We start from the raw sequence: 11,583 nt of genomic DNA on the forward strand, positions 1-11,583 counted from the left end.
CTCCTCTCCCTAGCCCCTTGGTATCCCTCGTAACACTTCGTGTTGACACTTTCCTCTGAGCTCTCCTCTCATCCCTTTCTTTCCCCTCAATATCCTTCATGTTTCATACTAAACAGCTCTCCAGAGCGTAACTCCATGGCATATAAATGGAAGACAGGAATAAATAAAGGGGATGTAAACAGTGTGCTGAAAATATCTAGCCTAGACAGGACTCGCAGCAATGGTTTTAAGTTGGAAAAATTCAGATTCAGGAAGGATATAGGAAAGTACTGGTTTGGTAATAGAGTTGTGGATGAGTGGAACAAACTCCCAAGTACAGTTATAGAGGCCAGAACGTTGTGTAGCTTTAAAAATAGGTTGGATAAATACATGAGTGGATGTGGGTGGGTGTGAGTTGGACCTGATAGCTTGTGCTACCAGGTCGGTTGCCGTGTTCCTCCCGTAAGTCAAGGTGACCTGACCTGACTAGTTTGGGTGCATTGGCTTAAGCTGGTAGGAGACTTGGACCTGCCTCGCATGGGCCAGTAGGCCTGCTGCAGTGTTCCTTCGTTCTTATGTTCTTATGTTCTTATCAAGTGGCCTGCTGGCAAAAGCCCTCGCTTCACACAAGGGGTAGAAACATCGGTTGACTATGTTCACCCATCAGTAAAATGGGTACCTGGGTGTTAGTCGACTGGTGTGGATCGCATCCTGAGACAAAACTGAACTAATTTGCCCGAAATGCTCTGCATAACAATGGACTTTCTATATAATATTATGTCATTACCTGGAGTTTACCTGGAGAGAGTTCCGGGGGTCAACGCCCCCGCGGCCCGGTCTGTGACCAGGCCTCCTGGTGGATCAGAGCCTGATCAACCAGGCTGTTGCTGCTGGCTGCACGCAAACCAACGTACGAGCCACAGCCCGGCTGATCAGGAACTGACTTTAGATGCTTGTCCAGTGCCAGCTTGAAGACTGCCAGGGGTCTGTTGGTAATCCCCCTTATGTGTGCTGGGAGGCAGTTGAACAGTCTCGGGCCCCTGACACTTATTGTATGGTCTCTTAACGTGACACCCCTGCTTTTCATTGGGGGATGGTGCATCGTCTGCCAAGTCTTTTGCTTTCGTAGTGAGTGATTTTCGTGTGCAAGTTCGGTACTAGTCCCTCTAGGATTTTCCAGGTGTATATAATCATGTATCTCTCCCTCCTGCGTTCCAGGGAATACAGGTTTAGGAACCTCAAGCGCTCCCAATAATTGAGGTGTTTTATCTCCGTTATGTCAGCTAGGCCTCTATACCTTGTACTTGTAGTAAATAAAGATATTATTATTATTATTGTTGTTGTTGTTGTTGTTGTTGTTGTTGTTGTTGTTGTTGTTGTTGTTGTTGTTGTTGTTGTTGTTGTTGTTGTTGTTGTTGTTGTTGTTGTTGTTGTTGTTGTTGTTGTTGTTGTTGTTGTTGTTGTTGTTGTTGTTGTTCAGAGATTTAAGCAAAGAGTAATCTAAGATATTACAACGCCAATATCAGGTTAGTCACAGGGTATGTGATATGTAGTAAAGCAATCAGAAGGGCTTGAGGAAGTCAGAGAGTTTGCAACTAGAAAAGTCCCACAGTTGATATAAATACTATTTGAGAAAAGACTAAAAATATTGAATAGGAACGTTAAGAAACATTTCTTCAGCGTTAGAGTTAAATAAAAATGGAACTAGCTGGATAAGAAGACATTGAAAGAAAATGTCATGAATTGTTTAAAAGAATATACATATAGAGCTCAATAAATTAGGAACTAAAACACGCCAGTGGATTGTAAGCTAAGAGCCGGGGGCCTGGGGCCGGGGGCCGGGTGCTAATGCGTGAACTGAGGCCTGGTATGAGGCCTGCTGACTCGCTGCAGATTCAAAGTTTTTCAAATTCAAAGTTTATTCTCTATAAGTATTACAATGCTGAGTTTACAGAATTTAGTTGTTGTGTGGTTTACATGTAGTAAAATAATGATTACAGAGTGTACAACCAGAACACCTAGCGTGGCTAGGCATTTCGGGCAGACTTAGTTTAATTCTTAATTTTAAAATATTACAAATTATTAGGTAAGTTGGTATTATGGCTAAGTGACTAAATACTAGTTTGTGAGTTTAGCAATGTGAATGCTTTTGTTTTGGCACAGTACATAGTTTCAGTATTGGAGTATCACAGGATTCATTATTTTAAGATTGATATTAATATTTCTGTTTATGGTCAAATGGGTGAGTGTAAGTGTGAACCACCAGGTGGTATTCGTGTAGTTAGTTGACGGGGTGTATCAGGGAGACAAGATGTTTTCTAATGGTAGTTTTGAAGGTGATGAATGTGTCTGCAGTTCTAGAGTTTTCAGGTAGTGTTCCAGATTTTAGGGCCTTTGACATACATTGAATTTTTGTAAAGGTTTAGTCGGACACGGGGAATGTCGTAGAGATGTTTGTGTCTGGTGTCATGCCTGTGGGTTCTGTCACAACTATCAAGAAAGCGTTTTAGGTCAAGGTTGATATTGGAGTTTAAGGTCCTGTAGATGTAGATTGCACAGTAGTAAGTGTGGATGTACTGAACAGAGAGTAAGTTTAGATCTATGAAGAGTGGGGGGGGGGTGTTGCCAGGGATGGGATTTAGTGATTGTTCTTACTGCGGTTTTTTGTTGGGTTATTATTGGCTTTAGGTGTGTTGCTGCAGTTGATCCCCAAGCACAAATAGTATAGGTGAGGTATGGATAAATAAGTGAGTGGTATAGTGTGAGAAGGGCATTTTGCGGAACGTAGTATCGTATCTTGGAGAGGATCCCAACTGTTTTGGATACTTTTTTGGTTATGTGTTGGATATGGGTGCTGAAATTCAGGTTGTTGTCAAGGTATAGGCCTAGGAATTTGCCCTCATTATGTCTGGTAATTAGAGTGTTGTCGATCTTAATGTTAATTTGTGCATCTCCTGCTCTGCTACCAAACATAATATAGTAGGTTTTGCCAGTGTTAAGTGTAAGTTTATTGGCTGTCATCCAAGTCGATATTTTGATCAGCTCCTCGTTAACAATGGTGTTGAGCTTGGCAAGATTAGGGTGAGAGATGACATAAGTCGTGTCGTCAGCAAAGAGAATGGATTTCAGGTGTTGGGATACGTTTGGAAGATCATTGATGTATATGAGGAAGAGCAGGGGACCAAGGACACTTCCATGCAGAACTCCAGTATCAAGTGGCCGTGTTGTTGATGCTGTCTTTAATGGTGACATACTGATACCTATTAGTAAGGTAAAATTTGAAATAAGCAAGCGCATGGCCTCTTATACCGCAATGGTCAAGTTTGTGGAGTAGGATGCCGTGGTCTACTGTGTCAAAAGCTTTTCTTAGGTCAATAAAAATTCTCAGTGGATATTCCTTATTTTCCAATGCTGTGTAAAGCAGATCTAGCATTTTTATGATTGCATCATTAGTGCTTTTATTTTTCCTGAATCCAAATTGGCAGGGGTTGAGTATGTTTTGTGCCATTATAAATGAATATAGTCTCCTGTGCACGAGTTTCTCAAAGATTTTGGATAGCAATGGTAAGTTTGATATTGGCCTATAGTTGTTTAAGTCTGTAGGGTCACCACCTTTATGTGTTGGTGTAACCCATGCCATCTTGAGTAGTTTCGGGAAGGTGCTAGTTTCTAGTGACTTGTTAAAAAGTAATGAAATAGCATGCGAAAGGACATGGGTCGCTCGCTTGTACAGTAACGGTGGAACATGAGACAGATTCCCTGAGTTATTTTTAAGTGACTTTATAATCTCGGTGACTTCCATGGGCTCAGTTGGTGCAAGATAGAAGGAATTTGGGAAATTCCCATCTAGGTAGTCCCCGGCATGGGCATTGGTATGTGGGATTTTATTGGCGAGAGTAGATCCTATGGTTGAGAAGAAGTCATTTATCTTGTTAGCTGTGTCAGTGGGATGTAGCGGTGTTTCATTAGGTTTAGTTAGGACAATATTCTTGTTTTTTTTTCAGTTTGTGGGTCCCTAGAATCTGAGAGAGTGTTTTCCAGGTCTTTTTTATATCTCCTCTAGTGTCTGTGAATCTACAGGAGTAGTATAGTTGTTTGGCTTTCTTTATTACTTTGGTGAGAACTGATGAATAGTGTTTAAGAATATCTTTGTGTATTAAGCCCTGTCTATATTGCTTTTCATATTGGTGTGTCTTGTCAATGGATTTCAGAATGGTGCTGGTTAACCATGGGCAACCAAGCCGTTTGTTTGTGATCTCTTTCGTTTTTATAGGACAATGTCCATTAATAATAATAATAATATCTTTATTTACAAGAAATACTTCCTAACATCCCTGTGATTCATCTGTGTCTTCAACTTCCAACTGTGTCCCTTCGTTGCTGTGTCCCATCTCTGGAACATCCTGTCTTTGTCCACCTTGTCAATTCCTCTCAGTATTTTGTATGTACAAGGTATACAGGCCGAACTGACGTCAATGACATACTACTATATAGAAAGACGATTGTTATGCAGAGCATTTTGGGCAAATTTAGTCAGTTTTGTCCCATGATGCGGCCCACACCAGTCGACTAACACCCAGGTACCCATTTTGCTGATGGGTGAACACAGACAACCGGTGTAAGGAAACACGTCCGGTATTTCCACCCCTTTGCCGGGAATCGAACCGGGACCCTGACTCACGAAATCGTAATGACACGATTGCAAACAAACCATACCCTCACTGTGTGAAGCGAGAGCTTTTGGCACCAGGCCACGGGGCACCGTGTCGTATTCCAAGCGGAATATCTGGTCTTTTTCACAGACAGAAGTTGGCGATGAAGTATAAATCTTGTTCAGTGTCCCTTGGATGGGTATGGTAGTGTGATATATATAGACATTGTATCACTTGTTGTGCCAGTACTTACAGGGAAAACTTATAAATACACAAATAACCCACATTTATGAGGCTAAAACTTATGACAAAGTTTCATTCTGACTTGAACCAATAAAAAGTCATACTAAGCCAGAATATATATGAAAGGGGGTGAGGAAGGGAGTGGCAAAACGGGAGGAGGGAGTAGTAGTGGTGGTAATCATAGTAGTGGTAGTGCAGCAGTGGCTGAGGTAGAAATAAGAAGTGGAGAAACAGTAGTAGTTGAAGTCCCCGAGAACAAGAAAACAGAGAAGCAAAGCAGGAGCGCTACTGGCCTAGGGGCATAGGGTAAAACCACCATAAGACTAAACCCTCCTAGGCATAAGACAAGAAAGGCAATGAATATATAGGAAATGTGAAAAAGTAAGGAGAGGAGAAGACAAAGGTCAGGTCAAGTCACGAGTGTTCTATTCTGACGATACTTTATTCAGTTCTTTAGCCTGAACACCCTATGTAGAATGTTTTATTATACTCAAAGCTAGGAAGCTCCACTGGAGTGGAGGCAAGAGAAGGATATATGATAATATATACCTGGAAAGTATTTGTAGGCTTTGTCCCAAATCTGCACACTGCCATAACAACATACTGGAGTGAGAGCTATGAGAGGAAGTGTAAAATATACCGGTGAAAAGCAGGGGCGCCGTGGGCACAGTAAAGGACACTATCAACATCCGTGGCCCGACTATTCAACATCTTGCCAGAAGATATCAGAACAATGCTGGGACAAGGGAAGAAGTCTTGAAGAGGAAAATGGACAAGTACCTTCACTAGGCGCCAGATCAACCAGGTTGTGATGGATATGTAGACCAACGGACCACCAGCAGCAAACAGCCTGGTTTACCATGCAAGCATCGGGCGAGCCTGGTATATCAAAAACCTGCAAGCCTAGCAGTGCTTATGTTCTTCCCTACGTCTGGTTATAAAATGTTCCTATTACCTGGAGATTACCTGGAGAGAGTTCCGGGGGTCAATGCCCCCGCGGCTCGGTCTGTGACCAGGCCTCCTGGTGGATCAGAGCCTGATCAACCAGGCTGTTACTGCTGGCTGCACGCAAACCAACGTACGAGCCACAGCCCGGCTGGTCAGGTACCGACTTTGTGCAGATAGGATCTATAAGACTTGGAGAAACGTGCTGTGCAGGCGAAAAGTTGCCTGAATGGCTTCTCATTACTGATTTTTTTTGTCGTTTTATCATATACATTTAAACTCATGGGTATTTCCATACCATCTACTATTACAAATAATCGCTTAAGTGATTTTTGTGTGATTTTCGCATATACAACAATTCTTTACATAAAAAAATATTGATTAAAGGCCAGTGTGATCTGAGTAAATATTTATTAGCTTGTAGTAAGATTTGTAGTCAAGGGTGTCACTAGCTATTTTGAAAAACGTGAAGCTTATATACAGCTCGTATCGTGAAGGTGTTTGTAAGAGAAGATAACAGTAAGGTTGGATCATCAGGTGTGATCCTCTAGGTGGCTCAAACAGGCACGACATATCATGAACATGAGGCTGGATCGTCGGTGTGATCCTCAAAGTAGTTCAAGCAAAAACGACCTCTCATGAGAAGTGAACGAGGTAACCTTGGCTCTTGACGCCTGACTTGCGGCGTCATATCCACCAATGTACACCCATCAACACCCCCTCCCAACAACATGTACACACACACACACACACACACACACACACACACACACACACACACACACACACACACACACACACACACACACACACACACATACACACACACACACACAGGAGGGTCAGGGGAGACATGATAACGAGACCTGGACAGGCTGGACACCTGGTCCAGCAACTGGCTTCTTGAATTCAACCCCGCCAAATGCAAAGTCATGAAGATCGGAGAAGGGCAAAGAAGACCGCAGACAAAATATAGGCTAGGTGGCCAAAGACTGCAAACCTCGCTCAAGGAGAAAGATCTTGGGGTGACCATAACACCAAGCATGTCTCCGGAGGCACACATCAACCAGATAACTGCTGCAGCATATGGGCGCCTGGCAAACCTGAGAATAGCGTTCCGATACCTTAGTAAGGAATCGTTCAAGACACTGTACACTGTGTACGTCAGGCCCACACTGGAGTATGCAGCACCAGTTTGGAACCCACACCTGGTCAAGCACGTCAAGAAATTAGAGAAAGGGCAAAGATTTGCAACAAGGCTAGTTCCGGAGTTCGGGGGTATGTCCTACGAAGAAAGGTTGAGGGAAATCGGACTTTCGACACTGGAGGACAGGAGGGTCAGGGAAGACATGATAACGACATACAAAATACTGCGTGGAATAGATAAGGTGGACAAAGACAGGTTGTTCCAGAGAGGGGGACACAGAAACAAGGGGTCACAATTGGAAGCTGAAGACTCAGACGAGTCACAGGAATGTTAGGAAGTATTTCTTCAGTCATAGAGTCGTCAGGAAGTGGAATAGCCTAGCAAGTGATGTAGTGGAGGCAGGAACCGTACATAGCATTAAGACGAAGTATGACAAAACTCAGGAAGCAGAGAGAGAGAGAGAGAGGATCTAGTAGCGATCGGCGAAGAGGCGGGGCCAGGAACTGAGTCTCGACCCCTGCAACCACAATTAGGTGAGTACATTTAGGTGAGTACAATTAGGTGAGTATACACACACACACACACACACACACACACACACACACACACACACACACACACACACACACACACACACAATTCACGGAAGGCAAATCCTGTGTCACAAACCTTCTGGAGTTTTATGATAAAATAACAGAAGACATGAGAGAGAGGGGTGGGTTGATTGCATCTTCTTGGACTGCAAGAACGCCTTTGACACAGTTCCTCACAAGAGATTAGTGCAGAAGCTAGAGCATCAGGCGCATATAACAGGAAGGGCACTGCAATGGATCAGAGAATACCTGACAGGGAGGCAACAACGAGTCATGGTACGTAATGATGTATCACAGTGGGCACCTGTGACGAGCGGGGTCCCACAGGGGTCGGTCCTAGGACCAGTGCTATTTTTGGTATATGTGAACGACATGACGGAAGGGTTAGGCTCAGAAGTGTCCCTGTTTGCAGATGATGTGAAGTTAATGAGGAGAATTAAATCTGATGAGGACCAGGCAGGACTTCAAAGAGACCTGGACAGACTGGACACCTGGTCCAGCAAATGGCTTCTCGAATTTAATCCTGCCAAATGCAAAGTCATGAAGATAGGGGAAGGGCACAGAAGACCACAGACAGAGTATAGGCTAGGTGGCCAAAGACTGCAAACCTCACTCAAGGAGAAAGATCTTGGGGTGAGTATAACACCGAGCATGTCTCCGGAAGCACACATCAATCAGATAACTGCTGCAGCATATGGGCGCCTGGCAAACCTGAGAACAGCATTCCGATACCTTAATAAGGAATCATTCAAGACACTGTACACCGTGTATGTCAGGCCCATACTGGAGTATGCAGCACCTGTTTGGAACCCGCACTTGATAAAGCACGTCAAGAAACTAGAGAAAGTACAAAGGTTTGCGACAAGGTTAGTTCCAGAGCTAAGGGGAATGTCCTATGAAGAAAGATTAAGGGAAATCGGCCTGACGACACTGGAGGACAGAAGGGTCAGGGGAGACATGATAACGACATATAAAATACTGCGTGGAATAGACAAGGTGGACAAAGACAGGATGTTCCAGGGAGGGGACACAGAAACAAGAGGCCACAATTGGAAGTTGAAGACACAAATGAGTCAGAGAGATAGTAGGAAGTATTTCTTCAGTCATAGAGTTGTAAGGCAGTGGAATAGCCTAGAAAATGACGTAGTGGAGGCAGGAACCATACACAGTTTTAAGACGAGGTTTGATAAAGCTCATGGAGCGGGGAGAGAGAGGGCCCAGTAGCAACCGGTGAAGAGGCGGGGCCAGGAGCTAAGACTCGACCCCTGCAACCACAAATAGGTGAGTACCAATAGGTGAGTACATACACACATACACAAATCCTGTGTCACAAACCTTCTGGAGTTTTATGATAAAGTAACAGAAGTAAGACACGAGAGGGAGGGGTGGGTTGATTTCATCTTCTTGGACTGCAAGAAGGTCTTTGACACAGTTCCTCACAAGAGATTAGTGCAGAAGCTAGAGGATCAGGCGCATATAGCAGGAAGGGCACTGCAATGGATCAGAGAATACCTGACAGGGAGGCAACAACGAGTCATGGTACGTGATGAGGTATCACAGTGGGCACCTGTGACGAGCGCGGTCCCACAGGGATCGGTCCTAGGCAGATCGCGCACCCTCATCCCTTGCATAGGGCGAATGAGTTAGTCAGTGCTTGGGCTGCTACATCTAGCTATGACAATCTCCCCAGTACCACACACGCAAAATTAAATGACAAATATGATGCAAGGGAGAGACTTGTTTGCTTTATGCTCAGTAAGGCAGATGATTGCAACATTCCTTTCACTAATTATGAACTTGATGCAGCGCTAACTAGGGGCAACTCCACGTCGCCTGGTGAGGATGGTATTACTTACAACATACTCAGATTGCTGTGTCGAGTACCAGGTAATCCATTACTTGAATTATATAACATGAGCTATGTAACTGGGGAGCTCCCTCAATCTTGGACCAACAGCCTCATCATTCCAATTCCTAAGCCCAATCAACAAAATGCATTTCGCCCAATATCTCTTACTAGCTGCTTGTGTAAAACATTTGAGAGAATGATTCTTAATCGTCTCATGTACAGAATCAAACAATTTTTGTCTCCCCGGTTACATGGTTTCATGCATGGAAGGAGCGTGCATCATTGCATATCCACCTTTCTCACCCTGCACACTGACAGTTCCTACACTACCTTCCTTGACCTTAAATCCGCTTTCGATGTAGCCAACCGACATGTAATGATTAGTGAACTTGCCAGAATGGATGTTGGAGGATGGCTTCTCCGCTGGATTACCTGGAGTTTACCTGGAGAGAGTTCCGGGGGTCAACGCCCCCGCGGCCCGGTCTGTGACCAGGCCTCCTGGTGGATCAGAGCCTGATCAACCAGGCTGTTGCTGCTGGCTGCACGCAAACCAACGTACGAGCCACAGCCCGGCTGATCCGGAACTGACTTTAGGTGCTTGTCCAGTGCCAGCTTGAAGACTGCCAGGGGTCTGTTGGTAATCCCCCTTATGTGTGCTGGGAGGCAGTTGAACAGTCTCGGGCCCCTGTCCAACAGAAAATCGTCTGTGTTGTTCCAGGGACATAGAAGTGTAACTAAAGACTTTGAATTAGGAACCCCACAGGGAGGTGTGCTCAGTCCCACACTGTTCATTATGTTCATTATGTGATTAGTTTTGCTGATGATATAATGATTCACACCACCGGATTCTCCAACACCCAAAACATTCTTAATCATGTACTAGCCTCGTGTCAGGACCTTGGGTTGATAATCTCTACTGATAAAACAAAGATACTCAATAGGCGTCCTCCTCGACAGAGAGGCACAGTTCGTCAGATCCAATTGCATGATGGGTCTCTTCTAGAATATCAGGACCGGTGGCCTGGTGGCTAAAGCTCCCGCCAACACATAGTTCAACAAGGTCGATGAACTTCTGCACACCATGCCCAGCAACCCCAGACCTGCCAAAATGTACGGCCTGCCAAAGACTCACAAGCCTGGTATCCCACTCAGGCCCATATCCTCGGGAATAGGCAGTGCTCCCCACCAGCTCTCAGGAATTCTCGCCAAACACCTCTCTAAACTCTTGGGCACTATCAGTCCAGCACATCTCAAACACTCAGGTGATCTTCTCAATCGCATTCGCAACATCAACATCAGGAACAAGAAACTTTCCAGCCTTGACGTGACTTCCCTATTCACCAAAGTACCTACTACACAAGCCATCGATCTCTTGCGCAGGAAAATTGACGGTTCACTTGATCTTCCCATTCCAGCCAGCGATTTCATCGACCTCGTTGAACTATGTGTTGGCTTCACGTGTTTCTCTTTCGAAAATCACCTCTTTCAGCAGACTTTTGGACTACCCATGGGTTCGCCACTCAGTGCAGTCCTGGCGAACCTATACATGGAACATCTAGAAGCCGAACGTTTCTCCACCATTATTCCTTCGTCTGTCACCTGGCTCCGTTATGTTGACGACATTCTCCTGATAACTCCTAAACGCTTCAACGTTCAAGCTCTCCAAGACAAGCTCAACCAGGTCGAGCCTTCAATCCAGTTCACACTTGAAGAAGAAGTCGACAACACTCTTCCTTTCCTTGATGTCCTGCTCTGCAAAGCTGACCACGAACTTCGTTTTAAAGTCTATCGAAAACCCACCAACCAAAACGATCTTCTCCACTTCTACTCTCACCACGACACCGAAACCAAACGTGGTGTAATTATAGGCTTCTTCCTGCGTGCACTCAGAATCTGCAGCAACGAGTTCCTTGAGGAAGAATGCACTATAATTGAACAAATATTTTCTAAACTCCACTATCCTCGTCACTTCATCAGAGACTGCAGACGGCGGACATTAAACATCTTCAACACACCCAGAGAAGACACTGCCGAGAAGAGATACATAGTCCTTCCCACCAACTCCATTGCCAAACATGTTTCCAACATCTTTGCCAAAACATCATTCCAAGTATCTACCTCCACAACCACGACCATCAAGGACATCACCAGTAGTAGACAGGACAAGCCTCCATC

This window comes from Cherax quadricarinatus, chromosome 11 (assembly GCF_038502225.1).
Source record: "Cherax quadricarinatus isolate ZL_2023a chromosome 11, ASM3850222v1, whole genome shotgun sequence".
Classification (NCBI taxonomy): domain Eukaryota; kingdom Metazoa; phylum Arthropoda; class Malacostraca; order Decapoda; family Parastacidae; genus Cherax; species Cherax quadricarinatus.